Here is a 20,036-nt window from a genome sequence, read left to right as displayed (position 1 = left end):
GCCCAGAGGAGGAAGAAGCGGGACAAGGAGAAGCCCAGAGGAGGAAGAAGCGGGACAAGGAGAAGCCAGGAGGAGGAAGAAGCGGGGAAGAAGATTTTGTCAAAAACAGTCTATTGTCTTTTGTTGCAGTACACCATTTTTTTTTGGAGAATGGGTAAGGGTATATATATTCATTCACATAGGGGGTGAGGCCGGGATCTGGGGACCCCCTTGTTAAAAGGGGCTTCTGGATTCTGACAAGCCCCCCCACCCGCAGACCCTGACAACCATCAGCCAGGATTGTCAAGAAGAGGCCCTTATCCCCGTCAACATGGTGGCAAGGTGCTTTGGGGTGGGGACACATAACCCCTAAGCATCCACCTTCCCTATGTTGAGGGCATGTGGTCTGGTATGGTTTGGGGGGGTGCTCGCTCGTCCCCTCCATTTCCAGATCTGCCAGGCTGCATGCTCGGATAAGGATCTGGTATGGATGTTGGGGGGGGGGGGGGGGCACACTTTTTTTTTTAAATTGACGTGGGGGGTCCCCTCCAAATCCATACTAGACCCAAGGGCCTGGTATGGACCTGGGGGGGGCACGCTGTTTTTTTCATGATTGTTTCAGCCGATGACTCATTGGTTGTTAAGGACGTGGCTCCCAGCTTCCTGGCCCTCTCCTTAGCAACAAGCTATATACAATGTAAAAAAAAAACAAAAAAAAAAAAAAACACAAATTGCAGAAAAAATGCGGTACTTGCATTTTGGATGTGGGTCCATTGAAGTCTATTAGATGCAAAACGTGCATTTTGTGTGGGAAAAAAAAAAAGTCCCCGACCCTTTCCAAAAATGCAGTGGTACAAAAATGCATTAATGTGAACGTGTTCCATGGGAACCCATGTTAAAAAAAATTCCCTGCATTTCTGCATAAAAAAAACGCATTAGTGTGAATTGAGCCTAAAGGAGAAGTACAGCCAAAGCTTGTTTGGCTATACTTCTATGGATCACAGGAGTGCAGTTCGTTCCCATTTACAGCAGACAGCAACCTGAAGCCTGCTTTTGGCCGACATCACAGAGCTGGTCCAGGCTAGGGCAAGATCACGACAATGAAGTCAGCATCTGCTCACATACCGAAACCGCCACCTGGCTCAACCACCCAGAGAGCCACTGAGAGCCTGAGCCGGCTGTTCTCGCCCCCTCCATAGCCCAGCGCTCATGTGAGCGGCAGAGCAGAGAACTGTGACAGAGTCAGCAGCTCCCTGCTCGGGGAGTAAAAGAACCCAGCGATCGGCAGTGTTTGATGGTTTGTTTCTCAGTGTAAGACCCCTTTCCCACCGAGGGCGTTTTTCAGGCACTATAGCGGTAAAAATAGCACCTGCAATCCGCCCTCAAACAGCTGATCCATTGTCTCCAGTGTGAAATCCCGAGGGCTGTCATACCGGAGCAGTACGCTGGTAGGATGTAAGGCAAAATCCTGCCAGCAGCTTCTTTGGAGCGGTGCGTTTACCGCTCCTCCCCAAACGCTGATATTGAGGGCGGTTTTAACCCTTTCGCAGCCGCTAGCCGGGGTTAAAAACACCCCGCTAGCGGCAGAAATGCGCAGCAAATCCGACGGTAAAGCGCCGACGCTATGAGTGGCACAGTGTCACAGGGGTCTTAGGGCCAGTGGGGGGTAGATGCAGTATCCACCTAGGTAAGTATGTGTGTAGGGAAAAAATAATCATTGGGGAAGACCCAGATACACAACCTATAGGGAATTTACTAAGACCGATGCAGCTGTCCATAGTAACCAATCAGCTTCTTGGTCCCATTGGCAAAGCTTAATTGAATAAAATGAAGTTAGAAGCTGATTGGTTAATATGCACAGCCGCACTAGTTTTAGTAAATCCCCCCCATAGAGTCCTCTGTCAGCACACACATCCACAACCCCAGCTCTGTATTCCAGCCATGCCCAGGTCACATTCCACTATATAAAGACTATAGGTTACCATCGTAGCAGGTGAAATGGACACCATGCTGACAACACAGGCCATCCATGAATGCAGCAGGTGCCCGGTTACAGGACAGCACCACAGCCACCCCATCACCCATACCGTCCATACACCGCTACCTTCCCTAAGCACACCTGAATAACACGGCTCCCGTGTCTCCTCCCGGGAATTGGCGTCCTTCCTAATCCCCGGGACTCCGGCCGCGTTCCCGTGCAGTGAGAAGAGGCGGCGGCGGGAGCGCGCCCGGCTATGCGAGCACTGAGGCGCGCTCATCTAGTGGCGCATTATGAGGAGAGAAGAATGGGGGCTGTACAGTCAGGGCTCTAGTGAGGGACATGGGGGGGGACCATGGAAAAAATACACTTTCTGCACAAGGTTTCCACTATAACTAAAGGAAAAACGCTTTTCTTTTAGTTTTGCATAGAGAGGGAGAAGAACAATTGTCGGCTTTTATGAATTCCTGTGTCCCCATTAGGGACATTCACCCTATTTGTCCTATGAACTATCAGCAAAAGTGAGGGGGGGAAAAAAAAATCCAAAATTCGGAATTGTCCCCAGAACAGGAGTAGAATAAATTCCAACTGTCCCTCATTTGGAACATAGTCCCTCTTTCCTCCTCATGTGTCCCTCATTTTGGTCTGTTCTATATAGTTGTATAGAAAATTCACTTTTTATCTTTCAAAGTGCATTTCCCAGTGCTAAACCTTTCATCCAAATTCTAAACTGCTGCAGTAGTATATTTAAAAAAATCAGTATAAAGAAATAATAATGGTTAAAAAAAAAAAGCACTAATCTTTTTTGCGATACGGCTCTGCGTTACTTCAGCTTACAGTTGCGCGGTCGTGTGACATTGTACCCAAATAAAATGTATGTCCTTTTTTTCCCCCACAAATAGAGCTTTCTTTTGGTGGTATTTGATCACGACCGCAATTGTTTTTACTTATTGTGCTATAAACAAAAAAAGACCAACAATTTCAAAAAAATAAAAGATTTTTTACTTTCTGCTATAAAACATACCCAATAAAAAAAGTGGAGAAAAAAAAAAATCACATTTCTACATCAGTTTAGACCAATATGTATTCTGCTACATATTTTTGTCCAAAAAAAAAATCCCAATAAGCGTATATGGATTGGTTTGCGCAATAATAAAAGTATTGTCTACAAACTATAGGAGATATATATAGCTATATAGAGATAGATATCTCCATCTCTCTATCTATATATATATATAGTAAAAGCGCAACCTGCTACTTATAGCGGGATTGCGCTGTTGCAACAGTCGGGACACTAATTGACACTTTTTGGGACCAGTGCCAAAAATATGCAATGTCACTGTACTAATGACACTGGCTGTGAAGGGGTTAAAAAATCAGGGGCAATCAAAGGGTTAACTATGTGCCTAGCCAGTGTTTTTTCATTGTGGGGGAGGTGCTTTTACTAGGGGAAGGCATTGAATCCAAGTTCCTGCCAACCAAGGATGGGCTCAGGCGTGTTCGCAACTCCACATGCCCGCCAGGAAGCTGACACTGCAGAGCTAAACACAGGCAGCGAGACATTTCCCGATCTGTACAGCCATGGATCGGGAAATGTATCACTGCCTGTGATTAGCGATGCGCAGTGTCAGCTTCCTGGCAAGCGAGGGCACATGGCATTGCGAATACACCTGAGCGTATCTTTAGCGGGAACAAAGGATCCATGCCTTCCCTATTGACGGAAGGCCGATTTGCCTTGTTTACATAGGCACAGAGCCGTTTTTTAGGCAGGGCAAAAGGGGCAGCTGCCCTGGGCCCTGTCATTGTTCTGGGGCCCAAAGCAGCTGCCACATACTTGCCAACTATCCTGCTTTAAATTCCCTTGTTCCTTGAAGTTTTAGTCCCGCACCGTGTCCCAATATCTCAGTGTGAAGTGCTGCTACTAATGCTTCATATGTATATCATGCCCCCCCCCCCCCCCCCCCCAAGGTCAAATCCACCATCACCTATACTGAATGCTGCCCACTGGGGAGGTAAAGAGGCATGCTTGAAAGTCCTGCCTACAACTGTGGTCATTAAGCCTAACATCTGCCAGTTCTGCAAAGGCAAGAGAAAATGTGGGTCCAAAGATGAGCAAAGTAGGCAGGTAGAGTTAAAGGGGGTGGAGGGTTGGTGTGGAGAGGATGGGGGAGGTTTGGGGTGCAGAGGTTAGCAGGGGTTTTATGATGCAAAGGTGTACTGACAGGGTGGATAAAGATGTAGGTCGCGTGTGGGGCAGCCCATTCATTTCAGTGGGCTGCTCTATGTGCTAGAAATGCAGAAGAAGGTCCATATCCCTTTTTCAAAATCACACGGTGCCGAGGCACATGTCAGCGGATGTGTGAGGGTGTCATTAACAATTGATGGCATTACTGTGTATCTGCTAAAGGGCAGCTTCAGATTTTGCAAGCGTTCCTGACACACAAATGTGAACGCAGGCTAAATGTCTCAGTTACATTGGTGGTCAGTGTAAATATTCTCATTACATTGGGGCTTGGTGTAGAATCCTTTCATTCATGCCTGATCCGATACAGTAAACCGATTTTGAGTCTAGCTGCTATTTATTGTATATCTCAGAGCAGGCGGAGAGCGAAATTGCATGGGGGGGCGGGTTGGGCTTTGGGCGCCCCATGAGAATTTTTGCCCAGGGCCTAATCAATATTAAAGACAGCCCTGCATAGGCAGATCGTTGCTCTAGCCTTCTGCCTAAGGATCGGCGGGTGCCAGCACGCGCTGAGTCCGCTGTAACCACAGATCAGCTCCAGCTGTGATTAGACACAGCGTAAGCCGATCTGCGGGTACTGCGGACATGATGCATGGCGACACCTGCGGATCCTTAGGCAGAGAGCTAGAACGACAATCCTCCTATGTAAACTATGGGTTGCATCCGCACCCCAGACTCGGAAGTGTCGGGTCACCTTCTAGGTACGTGATCCAGCACACAGCGGCCACAGTTCATGTACAGTGGGTGGTCAAAGTGGTTGAGGGAGGGTGACAGGGGGTGTGTCCTATGCCTAAATAATTTTGCTAATAGGTGTATCTGTGTCCCTCATTCCTATCGCAAAAAAGTTGGGAGGTATGAGAGCAGGCTCACTAGTTCTGGTGACAAGGGATGCCTTCCCTCTGCAGGGATTTCCTCTCGTTTCTGGTTTTGGCTATGGGCAGGAGGTGAAGAGAAATCTCCCCAAAGGGACATAGATGGACAAAAACTGACAAGAGTTATAATCCTTTCATGCTCTATCTAAAATGAAAAAAAAAAAAAGGTTTGCATTCAGCACTCATTTACATGAAGAGTGAAGAGGTCCACAGTGGATTGCTTTACAGAGGCATTTGACAGGAAGTGGAGGCGGCAATCAGTTTGTATGCGGCCATAGAACAGAGTGTTGCTGCATCTACAGGCAACATTTAGCCGCATCAGAACATGGCAATAAGGGAAAACCACTGGATTTCGGCTGCAAGAATTATCACCTGGAATGGCAGGTGTATTTGAAGAGGGGTGTCCGCTTAGACTGTACAGCCCTGTTGCTGATTACATGTATCCACACATGCAGCAGTTTCTTGCAGTTAGGGATAGATGTCCGAGCCTGGAAGAATCTTTCTGCATCCAGGGGAGACCATCTGTCTCTTGGGCTGAGTTCACAACTATGCATTTTTAGTGCTTTTTGCATTTTGCAGATTTGCACTACAGCTAAACGGGGGAGGAGGCCTTAAAAGCAAGCACAACTTCCTAGTTTGGGTGGCGTTCCACTTTAACAAGTCTCCTAAACCTAAATAATTAACACTTGCAGTGTGAACACAGCACCACTTCAAAATATATTGTTTAAGTGGGGGGGGGGGGGCTTTTTTCCAATTAAACAATTTTAAATAGTCATTACATTTATTACTTTTAAATATTACAATTACTATTATTATATTTTCTTAACAGACCCCTGACATCTCCCCTTTTAAAAAGGGAGAGGGACTGAGGACAGAGATACAGAGATTCCCCAGTCACTTTCTCTACAGCCTCAGCTGCACTGAAGATGAATGGAGAGGAGACAGATGCTCCTCTCCATTCATAAACTGAAGCATCATAAACACAAAATACGATGCTCAGTTATGAACAGAGCCAGTGAAGGAGTCGTTAAATGACAGATTTACTGGCTCCTTCCTCCGCTCTCCATCCCGACAGATCCAGGACAGAGGGGGGGAGCGGAGCACAGAGGGGGCCGTGGAGCATGAGGGGGGAAAGGAGCATGGTGGGTGAAAGGGGGTGAAGTGGAGGAGCACAGAGGGGGAAGCAGAGGAGGATCCGTGGGCAGTCAGGGCTGATTGGTGCGGTGGTGGGGGAGGAGTTACAAGCACTGATCCCCCTGTATAGATTTCAATATAGCAGCTGAAAGCCGTAAGGGGGGAGAGGAAGAGAAGCGGTTTCCAGCTTCTATATTTTAATCTCTACAGGGGGATTTGTGCTTGTAACTCCACCCACCGCCGCACCAATCACCCCCGACTGCCCAAGTATCGGATCAAGCATTGGGAGCATTTGCGCAAGTACAAGTACTCGCACAAATGCTCGGTATCAGGAAAACCCCAATTGTTGACATACCGGTACTCTGCCTTCTGCACATCTTCCTCCTCCAACTCTTCATCCACATCTGTATCCTCTAGTTATTTTGCCTACTTATCCTCTGAGATATTAGAGGCAGTCCTGCTTTTTTTAGATACTGTCAATTCCATAGTGGACATATTGATGACAAACCATGGACACATTACATTCCTAACAAACTACACCCAAGTAGAATAAACACTATGCAGCATTATAAAAAACATAATCACAGGAAATGCGGAAATATTCCCATGTTTAACTCACACTCTCAAATCCATTGTGCTTTTAAGGAAGCTCAAATCCTTAAAGGGGAGTTCCAGTCTCCCGTGTAAAAATTTTAAGTCAATAGATACAAAAACCATAGCTGCTGAAACAGCCGCTAACCTGTCCCACGATCCAGCAGTGTCTTCATCTCAGCCATTTTCATCTCCCTTCTGTCCCCAGTATCTTAACAGTGGTCATCCGACTGACAGTTTCCGGCTTCACAGCCGGGTGCCTGCCACGCTATACATTGTGAGTGGCCCTAAGACTTCTGGGACCTGTGACATGTCCTAGAATGCTGCCTTAAAGCGGAACTTTCCCTTTTGGGTTGTCCCAATCTGTTTCTATTGGCCTTCTCGTCTTTCTTAGGATTCCCCTGAAAATGGTCCAGGAGAGAGTACTAGCATGTGATGATGCTTTTGCCTTTACGTGTCCAAATTCCACAAGTTTCGATTATCAAATTGTACCAAATTGCCAAATATGTACCATCCAAAACATCAGGGGAACATCAAACAAGCAAATTAGTGACACAATAACAGCACATCAGCCTGTCATTCAGGTGTCTGCAAGAGGGCCCTATTCCTGTGCAGCCATATGTAACAGTTTCACCATTCTCAGAATCAAAAGATGACAAAGGTTGGTAATACAATTCCCCAAAAAAATAAAAACATTTCCTGTGCACCCGTGCCCCTTAACCACTTTACGACCGACGCACAACGATGTACGTCCATTTTTTGAAGAGGGATATCTCTTCAGGCGCCGGTCGTGTGTACAATGATGGTGGTCTCTGCAGCGGGCTCGCCACGAGATCACCGTTATCAGTGGCGGGAGAGATACCGCCACTCTCCCGTGCCCCCCGCCAATTACCGGAGCCGTCGGGAGCGGCAGAGGCGATCGGGTCCTTCACATTGCTGGGTATGGAGACGAGTGAGGGGAAGATGGCCCCCACCCGTCTCTATACTATAGCAAGACAGAAGCGACATCAAAACATGACTTCCGCCCATAGCTCTTAAAGGCACATCTTTTCAATGTCATTTTTTCAAATGACTTTTTTTTTTATTGCATTTAAGTCCTATTACGAGATCTGAGGACTTTTTGACCCCCAGATCTCATATTCAAGAGGACCTGTCATGCTTTTTTCTATTACAAGGGAAGTTTAAATTCCTTGTAATAGGAATAAAAGTGATCCAATTTTTTTTTTTAAAAACAGTGTAAAAATATATAAAATCAAGTAAATAAGAAAAGAAATATTTAAAATCACGCCGTCCCGACGAGCTCACGCGCAGAAGCGAACGCATATGTGAGTAGAGCCCGCATATGAAAACGGTAGTCAAACCACACATGTGAGGTATCACGATATGTAGAGCGAGAGCAATAATTCTAGCCCTCCTCTGTAACGCAAAACATGCAACCTGTAGAATTTTTTAAATGTCACTTATGGAGATTTTTGAGGATAAAAGTTTGACGCCATTCCACGAACTCGCGCAATTTTGAAGAGTGACATGTTGGGTATCAATTTACTCAGCATAACATTATCTTTCACAATATAAAAATTGGGCTAATTTTACTGGTGTCTTATTTTTTTATTCCAAAAATTACATTTACATACATTACATACATAGACCACTGCGCAAATATGGTGTGAAAAAAAGTATTGCAATGACCGCCTTTTTATTCTCTAGGGTGTAAGGAAAAAAAAACAATATATAATGTTTGGGGGTTTTAAGAAATTTTCTAGCAAAAAAAAACTATTTTAAACATGTAAACACTGAATCTGAAAAAGAGGCTAGGTCCTACCCAGCTGCTGCACCCAACACTTCTTGTGTCTGACTCTGAAACTCACAACCTTTATATGCAGTGCTATGCCTAATACAGTTCATTATAAAATTCAAAAGTAGAGCAAAACTATGCAAATTTTCATAAACTGCAAACCAATCTCCAAAAAGTTGAACAAACAAATGGCAATCTAAAGTGTCAAGTGCTTCAAAAGTGCATAATTAAATCAAAGTGCTCAGTGTCTTTTTTGGTCCTGGGTGTGGAGGCTGGTGCATGACGTGAAAAACACACTGGGGACACAAAATGAAAATGTGGTGGAGAAACAGTGTAAAAGTGTGCTGCAGAGACACCAGGAGAGCAGTTGATTTAAAGGAACAGAGCACTTTTTCCTAAAAATAAAATAAAAAATAAAACATACTCAATGACTCTCAGATCTTGTACCCTGCGGCTGTGCAACTCAGATGAGGGGGGATATGTTGCTGCAACCATAATTGAGTTTGAGCAGTGATGAAGTAATTTCCACTAGGTATAATTCAAGTTGGATTTCAGATCTGCACTGGCCAAATGATACCACTAACAGAATTGCTAGGCTGCATACATCTTAGAAATCATGTTGTCCTGGTCATTTGAAGTATGGAATCTTTTTGTTTAACCCCAGCTTAGTTTACAAGCTAAGGTCTGCAGGCTTAGACCATTGGGTTTGTGCTTGGGTAAAAAAACTGGTTACAGGGACGGGCCAAAGGGTAGTGATAAATAACTTGTACTCAGACTGGTCTGGAGTAGTGAGTGGGGTACCCCAAGGTTCTGTCTTGGGACCAATTCTATTCAACATATTCATAAACGACAGAGCAGGGGTCTCAAACAGCTGGATGGCCGCCAGTTCAAGATCCCTGACAGAGGATGGCATAAATAGTTCAGCCTCAGTTTTTGCGGATGGCACAAAGTTAAGCAGAGTAAGAAACTCAGATCAGCACATGGAAACTTTGCAGAATGACCTGAATAAAATAAAGGAGCGGGTAGACAAATGGCAAATGAGTTTTAATGTGGAGAAATTAAAAGTAATGCACTTGGGGTCAAAAAACGCAAATATAAAATATTCACTAGGAAGAGTACAGCTGGGGGAGTCGAGGATGGAGCAGGATTCTAGGGGTAATAGTAGATGACAGGTTGTACATCAGCATGCAGTGCCAAGTTGCAGCTGCCAAAGCCGGCAGAATATAGCATGCACAAAAAAAGGGATGTTCCGCAGGGACAAAACCATAATTCTGCCACTTTATAAAACTCTGGTCAGACCTCATCTGGAGTTTTCAGTCCATTTCTGGTCACCAGTCCTCCAAAGGGATGTGCTGGAGCTGGAGAGAGTCCAAAGAAGGGCAATAAAATTAATAAGGGGACTGGAGGACCTAAACTATGAGGAATGGCTGCAAACACCAAATTTATTCTCGCTGGAGAAAAATACGCTTCAGAGGAGATATTATAGCAATCTACAAATATCTCAATGGGGATCCCAGCATAGGAAATAAACTATTCAGTCATAGGGAGTGTAAAAGGACACGGGGCCACACAATGAGCCTGGAGGAGAAGCAGTTTAACCTTAAACTGCTTAGGGGTAGGGGATTCTTCACTGTTAGGGCAATAAGGATATGGAACTCTCTCTCTGTGGGGAGTATAGATATCTTTAAAAAAAACTTTTGGATGTACATCTTAAAGGACACAACATACAGGGGATATGGCAAAGCATTATAGACACTGATACACATGCACCCACACGATTTAAATGGATGGACAATTGTCCTTTTTCAGCCCTACCTACTATATAACTATGACTGTATGCAAATTTGTGTTCGTGGCTTGAAGGGGTTAAACCAGTGTAATGCCTGCAGCTGCAGGCATCACTCCGGTATTCTTTTGAGCTGGCTGTTGGCTTTTTAGTGATAACCAATGCGGCTAAAAGCCGCTCGACTTATCACAAAGGAACAGGAGGAGACATCCCACCGCCTTCCGCTGCTCTTCCCGGGCTTCCCATTCCACCAAAAGACCCGATCCACAATCAGGCACATCTGCCGGCTAGGCTGAATCTGTAACGAAGCCGGAAATGGCTTTGATCGAGTCTCCTATGTAAAAACACAGAAACAATGTCACAACGCCACTTCTGGTTTACTCGGCTGCCAATGGAGCAGATTTAAATAAAATTACAGTATTCAGAATCACCGTTTTTTGGAGGGCCTCACAATCCCTCCATAAGGAGTACCTGACACCACCTATTACTGTCACAACATCCCTTGTGACAACAATAAAAGTGAAGATATATTTTTTTAAAGGGATAAAGTAAAAAAAACAGCGCCCCCCCAAATCCCCCCCATGCTCGCGCAGAAAAGAAAGCACATACGCAAGTCGCGCCGGCAAATGTGAACAGTGTTCAAATCACATAGCGAGGTATCACTGCAATCGTCAGCGGGAGAGCAATAATTCTAGGAAAAGACCTCTTCTTTAACTCTAAGCTTGTAACCGTTACATTTTTTTTTTAAGTGTCGCCTATGGAGATTTTTTTATTTTTTTTAGGTACCATCGTTTTTCGCCATTCCAGGAGTGTGTGCAATTTTGAAGCATGACATGTTTGGTATCTGTTTACTCGGCAGAACATCTTTCACATTATACAAAAAAAATTATGCTAACTTTACTGTTTAGTTTTTTCTTTTAATTCACCAAAGTGTCTTTTTTCCCCAAAAACTGTTTGAAAGACCACTGCGCAAATACATGTGACATAAAACGATTGCCATTTTATTCTTTAGGGCAGCCTCTCTCAACCTTTTCAACACAGGGGAACCCTTGAAATAGTTCTTTGGTCTCGGGGAACCCCTGCTAAAAAATAGAAATCTACAACTCATGATACATTAGTGTGATGGTCATTGGGAAGAATGGTCTTTACACTTGTGGTCATTGGGAAGAATGACCTCCTTACAGATGGCTAAAAAGATCAATAGTGTGAGTGGGAACTTATCTAAGAGGCAGAAATTTCCCAATGCTGAAGGAACCCCTAGCAACCTCTGGAGGAACCCTGGCTGAGAATCACTGCTCTAAGGTCTCAGCTAAAAAAGTTATAATATATATATATATATATATATATATATATATATATATATATATATATTAGGGATGCACCGAATGGGTTTTTTGGTGCCGAAACCGATACCGAAAATGAAAAATACACTAGGCCGAAAACCAAAACCGATACCGAAACAGCACCGAAACCGAAAATGGCTTTTTTTTATATATTAAAAAAAAAAAAAAAAGATATATAAAATCGCCTTATATAGTATTATTCATTATAGTATTCATATTCAACTGAATCATTATTTTATGAATAAAAAAATAGTCCAGTAATGGAAAATAACAGTACTTTAATAAAGCAACCCAAATAAATTGGACAGTGGACAGAAGATAAAATCATAAAATCAAATAAAATACAAAATTAAATGATAAATTACTACCGCATATCCTACAGTGTAGACTGCAGTCAGTGCACATTGAACCATAACAAAATAAATAAAAAAAATGAAATAAAATAATATAAAAATAAAACGACTAAGACTAAGTCTAAGAAGACTTAATGTCTTAGACTTTATTAATTTTCAACTTAAACCAGAAGAACTAGTAGTAATTCAGTTATCTCTCCCTAAGGTGTCAGCGGCTGCATGTGCGATAAAAGTGTATGTATGTAGCTGCGGGTTACACACACAGTCATACAGTAGACCACACTGTTTTCCGGCCCCCGGGTATGAGCAGAGACATCCTGGAACACAGTCTACAGTCTGGTCTACAGCAGTGGTGTTCGGGCAATCACAGCAAGCAATGTAGACTAGTCTGTTTCTGGAAGTCTCTGCCCATATCTGGAACACAGTGTGGTATAGTGTATAGTACTAGAATATGTAGACAGCCACAGATACAGGACATACAGTTTTGCACATGCAGCGGGCTGAAAGCTTAGGGAGGGACAATCAATGACTGACAGTTTTGTCCCAACAACAAACTATGAAGAATAACAATGGCAGAAGGCTGTTATTCTGTTTCACAGTAATATATAAGTATGCTAAATGCAATAATATTTTCAACCTGAGAGAACTGTAGTAATTTATTTTTTCCCCCCTAAGTTCTCTCCCTAAGGTGTCAGCGGCTGCATGTGTGATAAAAGTGTATGTATGTAGCTGCGGGTTACACACACAGTCATACAGTAGACCACACTGTTTTCCGGCCCCCGGGTATGAGCAGAGACATCCTGGAACACAGTCTACAGTCTGGTCTACAGCAGCGGTGCTCGGGCAATCACAGCAAGCAATGTAGACTAGTCTGTTTCTGGAAGTCTCTGCCCATATCTGGAACACAGTGTGGTATAGTGTATAGTACTGGAATATGTGGACAGCCACAAATACAGGACATACAGTTTTGCACATGCAGCGGGCTGAAAGCTTAGGGAGAGAGAGAGATATAGTTTGGCCCAACAGCAACAAACTATGTATGATGTGTGCGACTGTGTACAGTACTAAAACTGGAGATGTCTTAAATTGAAGAAGTGCAAAAACTGTAGAACTACTACAATGAACAAACAACTAATGGCAGTATGGCACAACTAGACAACTGTAACATACTGGTAGTCAGTCATACTATGTTGTATGTTCCAATTGTCCAAATAGCACAGTCCAATGCCAATTCATTTACTATGTTCAACAACATGGTAAAGGAATTGGTCTATGCTACGGATTTATAAATCTATTTCAGTATAAGTGGCAGATTTAGCTTTAAGAACAAAAGTTGCTCCGCTTTCTCACAGGAGAGACGGTTTCTCTTCTCGTCAAGAATATGAGATGCTAGACTGAATAGTCTCTCACTTTCTGTACTGGTGCTTGGGGCAGATAAATATCTGCGTGCAATCTGTGCAAGCAAAGGAAAACGTTGTTTGTTGATGCGCCAGTACACAAGGGGATTGTCACTTCTGGCAATAGGCTGTTCAGCTAAATAAATGTCCAGCTGTTGGGTAGCTGCACTTGTTGTTGCACTGCTATGGACCGGGGTGCATTCATGTAAAATTTCTTCAAACATATCAGATATGGAGGGAGCGTGTTCCTCTTCACTTGTATGCAACCGTTTCTTCTCACTTTCCTCTGTGCTACACCTCAAAACTCCTTCACAGGATGCTTCCACCACCTCCATTTGTGCCTGTATCATTTCCCGTGCACGCTGCTTTTTCTCAACATTAAAATAATGCTCTTTAAATCGAGGATCTAGAACTGTTGCAATGCAGTACAGAGGGTTGGACTCGGTGTCTTGAAACCGGTTGGTAACAGCCTCCAGTAGAGTGGTTTTAGCCGTTTTTACGCCATGGTCTGTTTCTATCTCTTTTCCTAGCAGACGCTTCAGTGCGGCAATCAAGGGAATAACTTCAGAAATGGAAGCATTAGTTGAGCTTATTTCTTTTGTTAACTGTTCAAATGGAGATAGAAGAGACAAACTATTTTCAACTAACATCCACTGATGTGCACTCAGTGTTGCCGGCAGCTCGTAATCTGCAATGTATGCAGCTAAAACACGCTTTTGTTCAAAAAGACTTTGCAGCATATAGTAGGTGCTGTTCCAACGAGTGGCTACATCTTGCTGCAGTCATTTCGGTGGCATTCCAAACTGTATCTGCAAAGCTTGTAATCTGGAATAAGCAAGTGGAGAATGCTTAAAGTGACCCACAATTTTTCTTCCTTTTGATACAATATCAGATATGGTGCGCTGACTGAGCAATCCTTCATTCACAGCCAATTGCAGCGTGTGTGCCATACACGGTATGCTTTTAAGTTCACTGTCCTCCATTGCCTTTTCCATGTTCCGCGCATTATCTCGTACAATCAAATGCACTTTAGACTTCTCAATGTGCCAAGTGTCAAGCATGGATTTTAAAGTGTCAGCTATTGCTGCTGCAGTATGTGATCCAACAAACTCACGTGCGTTAAGTAGGATGTTTTGCAATTGAAATTTGTCATCTATCCACTGCGCTGTCAGGCTAAGCATGCTCGTTGGACTGACGTCTGAACTCCAAATGTCGGTAGTAAAACTGATTGCTATGATGTCGGTAGTCATGAGCTCTTGAATGTGTTTTCTAACACTGCAAAACAATTCAGGTAGACAGGTATCTGCAAAGTAGCGTCTGCTTGGTAGTGAGTAACGCGGCTCAATATGTTGCATAAGCCTACGGAATCCAATGTCCTCCACAACAGAGAATGGCTGGTCGTCTAATGCAATAAATTCCATAATTTTATCTGTTATGGCACGAGCTTTGGGACTGTCACTTGCAAATGTTTTAACCTTTTCAAAGACCGTGGCCACAGATGGTGTTGAGCCTGAGTCACTTTTTGGAAGTGGCACTGTTTTCTTGTAATCTGAATGCTGAACTGGATGTCGTGTTTTCAGATGGTGTATCAAACCTGTTGTTGAAAAATGCCTTGGCACTGTACCCCTTCTTGAAATTTCTGCTGAGCAAAGACTACAGATTGCAAAATTGGGGTCTTTATCAGAAACTTTAAAATATTTCCACACTGCAGACATGGTCCACCTTTGCTGGTAGCGCAGAATAATAGCATAGAATGATCTATAGTGGGAGTGAAATCTGAGGGGGAAAAGAAAAAAAAAAGGACGAAATTAATTTTAAAGCTAAACCCCAGGAGGCAGCTTTAAAAAATAATAACAAACCATCACTTTTTTTTTTAAACGCTGCAGCTCTTGCCATGCAAGGTAGTTAATATGTCTGCACTGCAGTATATCTCCTGACTTGTACCAAAAGATAATATAATTGCACTGATTAAATTTCATTGCAAATGGAATGGATTGCTTGCATGCAAATTGCAATTGCAATTTCATGCTATATTTAATTTTTTGGGCGCTATTCTGCAGTATAATATAATACTATAACTTCATGTGCTTGTTGTACAATAAAATATATAATATATATATAGTTGTTAAATATATTATATTGCGTACTGTCTGTCATGTTTTAAAAAAATGATAAATCATGTCATGTCAGTATGCTATACTATACCAAATGACAAATTCAATGACAACAAGGGCATACATTTTATAGTATACTAGTACTACAGAATAATAAATAGCATGCCATTCCATTTCAAATCAGTTTACATTTTTTTTTTTTTTTTTGCTACATCACAATGTACTGTAAGACATTTAATTAATACCATACTGCATGGCACAAAAGGCACAAAGTAATACATGTTGTTTGACTGCTATGACAGTTTCAGTAGTATAGTAAAATAAATTAGTTGGATTGTTTGGCAGTTTAAGGCAAAAAGGCAATGCATTGCTCACCGAATAGTAGTAATGGCAGCCATCCAGGAGGGACAGTGCCCAGTGCCCACTGTTGTACTTCAGTATGTGCAGCCCTCTATGAAGCCGTCTCGGGTCCCAGCAGCGTCTCTCGGGTCCCAGCAGCGTCTCTCGGGTCCCAGCAGCGTCTCACAAGCACGAGGAGCGTCCGCGGGGAAGGTGCCAGCGTCTCAGCAGGGAACGTGCTTACGAGTGCGGCGTCTTATCCGCGAGGAACGTGCAAGCCGCCCACAGAACGAGTGATGTCATCCGAAGTTTCTCCCACCGCTACTGCGCATTCGCGATTTTCGGCGCCATTATCGGCAAGAATTCTCTTTCGGCAAAATGCCGAAAAGGCCATTTTCGGCCGATATGTTTCGGCGGCCGAAATTTCGGTGCATCCCTAATATATATATTATTTTTTTGTAAAAAATATGGATTTTACCTTGTAAGCAACAAATGTCAGAAATAGGCTTACGCATAATAGGGTTAAAGCGTATCTAAACCCAAAAGCAAATCTTTATTAGATTATCAATTTCTAAATTCTTCAAGTTACTAAACCAAAAAAGAAAAATATTTATTAGCTGTAGTGCCCTGCCTCTGTTAGGCTAAACTTAGTTTTTGGCTTCACTGTAGCTAGTGGAGCAAGGATCTGTAATTTTGGTCAGTTCAGGGTTTCCTAAGCTAGGAAATTGATTGCCAGTGTAAAAGTGGGCTGATTCTTTATGAGGGTGGGAAAACACAGTGATATAAAATATAATGCACAATAATGTTATCCAATGTGAACACAGTGGGTAAATTGGAAACAGGTGTGTAGTCTAGATTGACCTGTAACCAGGGCTCGAGTCCTGCGGGAACGCATGGGAATGGCGTTCCCGTACTATTTCCACAACGGGAACGCCGTTCCCATTAGCCACCTAAGGCTATTCAGTGCGTAGTCCGCCGCTCCTCTGCTGCCCGAGTGACTGGTTGCTAGGCTAGGGCCGCTCTGCATCTAGCAACCGGTCACATGACGTCGGCCGTACACACGGGCACGCACTGGAGTCAGTGGGCAGTGCGCGTATGGCCTCCAGCGCAGGCAGCGACAGACACATGCCTCTGGGATCCGGACTGTCTCCTCCCTCCCCTCTACCCAGTGCCAGACAGTCCAGGCCTCCTGGGGCCACAGCCGCTGCACTGCTACCAGTTTACTTCTCTCCCGAGAAGTAAACCAGGTTAGTCACTAGTATGTTACGTTGCACTCTGCATTACTCCACCAATACCCTGCAATGCCAATACCCTGCCAATACCCTGCAATGCCAATACCCTGCCCTGCCAATACCCTGCCCTGCCAATACCCTGCCCTGCCAATACCCTGCCATGCCAATACCCTGCCCTGCCAATACCCTGCCCTGCCAATACCCTGCCAATACCCTGCCATGCCAATACCCTGCCAATACCCTGCCATGCCAATACCCTGCCAATACCCTGCCATGCCAATACCCTGCCAATACCCTGCCAATACCCTGCCAATACCCTGCCAATACCCTGCCAATACCCTGCCATGCAATACCCTGCCATGCAATACCCTGCCATGCAATACCCTGCCATGCAATACCCTGCCATGCAATACCCTGCCATGCAATACCCTGCCATGCAATACCCTGCCATGCAATACCCTGCCATGCAATACCCTGCCATGCAATACCCTGCAATGCAATACCCTGCAATGCAATACCCTGCAATGCAATACCCTGCAATGCAATACCCTGCAATGCAATACCCTGCCAATACTCTGCAATGCAATACCCTGCCAATACTCTGCAATGCAATACCCTGCCAATACTCTGCAATGCAATACCCTGCCAATACTCTGCAATGCAATACCCTGCCAATACTCTGCAATGCAATACCCTGCCAATACTCTGCAATGCAATACCCTGCCAATACTCTGCAATGCAATACCCTGCCAATACTCTGCAATGCAATACCCTGCCAATACTCTGCAATGCAATACCCTGCCAATACTCTGCAATGCAATACCCTGCCAATACTCTGCAATGCAATACCCTGCCAATACTCTGCAATGCAATACCCTGCCAATACTCTGCAATGCAATACCCTGCCAATACTCTGCAATGCAATACCCTGCCAATACTCTGCAATACCCTGCCAATACTCTGCAATACCCTGCCAATACTCTGCAATACCCTGCCAATACTCTGCAATACCCTGCCAATACTCTGCAATACCCTGCCAATACTCTGCAATACCCTGCCGATACTTACTCTGCAATTCTTACCCTGCAATACCCAGCAATGCCTTGCCAATACTTACCCTGCCATTACATATTCTGCTAATACCCAGCCATACTCAGCCAAAATATTATTGGGGGAGATGACGTGTATATTACAGTGGGGGAGATGTATATTGCAGTGGGGACTATATGGTGGTGACATTTTCACAGGTTTTTGCAAATTCAATTATTATTTGCTAATCTGAAAAATGATCCGATCTGTGACTCTGATCCAAGGAATGATCCGATCCGTGAGTTTTTTGATCCGTTGCCGATAATCTTGCACGGCAAGGGCAACGTTATTCCAGTTTGTGGGATATTTTCTAATTTGCTGTATTTGAATTTGGAACAGGGTGTATTTGTGTTAGAAATTCCCTGTGAGGGAAAGATCATCACCCATTGTGTTGATTATTCTGTTTGACAAGTTAACTTATTTTGTTTTTGTAAACTGGCACTTTACAATAAATGTACTATATTTTCTGTGAAATATATATGCATATGAGCGTACCTTTATTTATTTATTTTTAGGTGGGGGAGTGGATCTTGGGTGGGAGTTCCCACACTTTTTTCCCCAGGACTTGACCCCTGCCTGTAACATACGTGGATAAGCAAAATTTCTTAAAACTGTATGTGCATAGTCAAAAAATACAAACAATGCAATTCAAGCACAACATGTATATAATCTAAAAAAATTAATAAATAAATAAAATTACGAGAGTAAATATATTAGCAGCCTCTCTTAAGTTCCAAATAGTCTATGAGAAAGCAAATCAAATTCAGCAGAGTGAATGGGCTGAATTCAAAACACATCCACTTATCTTGTGAGTCCCAAATCAAACAGATGCCGATCCCAAGGTGTGCACTCTTTAGTATGAAGACACCACCGTGCTCAAAAGTAATAAAATTGGCTGCTTACCAGTAGTGATGGACGAACTTCCGATGGGACGTTTCGCGAACGCGGCCGATAGTTAGCAAACCGTAACGTTTGCGGCGGGCCCCATTGACTTCAATGGGAGGCGAACTTTGCAAACCTACAGGTCAAATTTGCAGCCACAAAAATTACTAGCTGTGCAAACATAGTCCCACCACATGACCAATGACATAACACATGCATGAGGTGAATCTGAGATCGACAACTACAAGCATTCTTTTTTTATATGTGAAATTGTTGTGACAATTCAGGACTGTGGAGCGCATGAAGGCAATGGAGGAGAGGGAAGGTCAGGGTAGGCAAAGAAGAGTGGTGCAGGAGATGATCACCAGCAGCGTGACATACAGCAATGACACCTGCACCGTGATAGAGTGATCTGACACCTGCACCGTGATAGAGTGATCTGACACCTGCACCGTGATAGAGTGATCTGACACCTGCACCGTGATAGAGTGATCTGACACCTGCACCGTGATAGAGTGATCTGACACCTGCACCGTGATAGAGTGATCTGACACCTGCACCGTGATAGAGTGATCTGACACCTGCACCGTGATAGAGTGATCTGACACCTGCACCGTGATAGAGTGATCTGACACCTGCACCGTGATAGAGTGATCTGACACCTGCACCGTGATAGAGTGATCTGACACCAGCACCGTGATAGAGAGCACTGACATCAGCAGCATGACATAAAGCACTAACACCAGCACCGTGATATACAGCACTGACACCAGCACCGTGATAGAGTGATCTGACACCAGCACCGTGATAGAGTGATCTGACACCAGCACCGTGATAGAGTGATCTGACAGCAGCACCGTGATAGAGTGATCTGACAGCAGCACCGTGATAGAGTGATCTGACAGCAGCA

At 44.0% G+C, this 20,036-nt stretch overlaps 1 protein-coding gene across 2 annotated transcripts in view; it reads right to left on the bottom strand.

Annotated features, from left to right (window-relative positions):
* TNK2 (tyrosine kinase non receptor 2) overlaps positions 1 to 2,205 on the bottom strand; it is a 296,608-nt gene extending 294,403 nt beyond the window's left edge. The window contains exon 1 of one of the 2 annotated variants that reach the window (XM_077487599.1): positions 2,099 to 2,205. The gene's annotated coding sequence lies outside the window, so the exon portion shown is untranslated. The remainder of the gene's footprint in view (positions 1 to 2,098) is intronic. The other variant, XM_077487600.1, reaches the window with a different exon arrangement.
* Between the last annotated feature and the right edge of the window lie 17,831 nt (positions 2,206 to 20,036).

This window comes from Lithobates pipiens, unplaced genomic scaffold (assembly GCF_037356315.1).
Source record: "Lithobates pipiens isolate NorthernLeopardFrog02 unplaced genomic scaffold, aLitPip1_a1.2 Scaffold_18, whole genome shotgun sequence".
NCBI classification, from domain to species: domain Eukaryota; kingdom Metazoa; phylum Chordata; class Amphibia; order Anura; family Ranidae; genus Lithobates; species Lithobates pipiens.
This window is presented reverse-complemented; position numbering and strand designations above follow the sequence as displayed.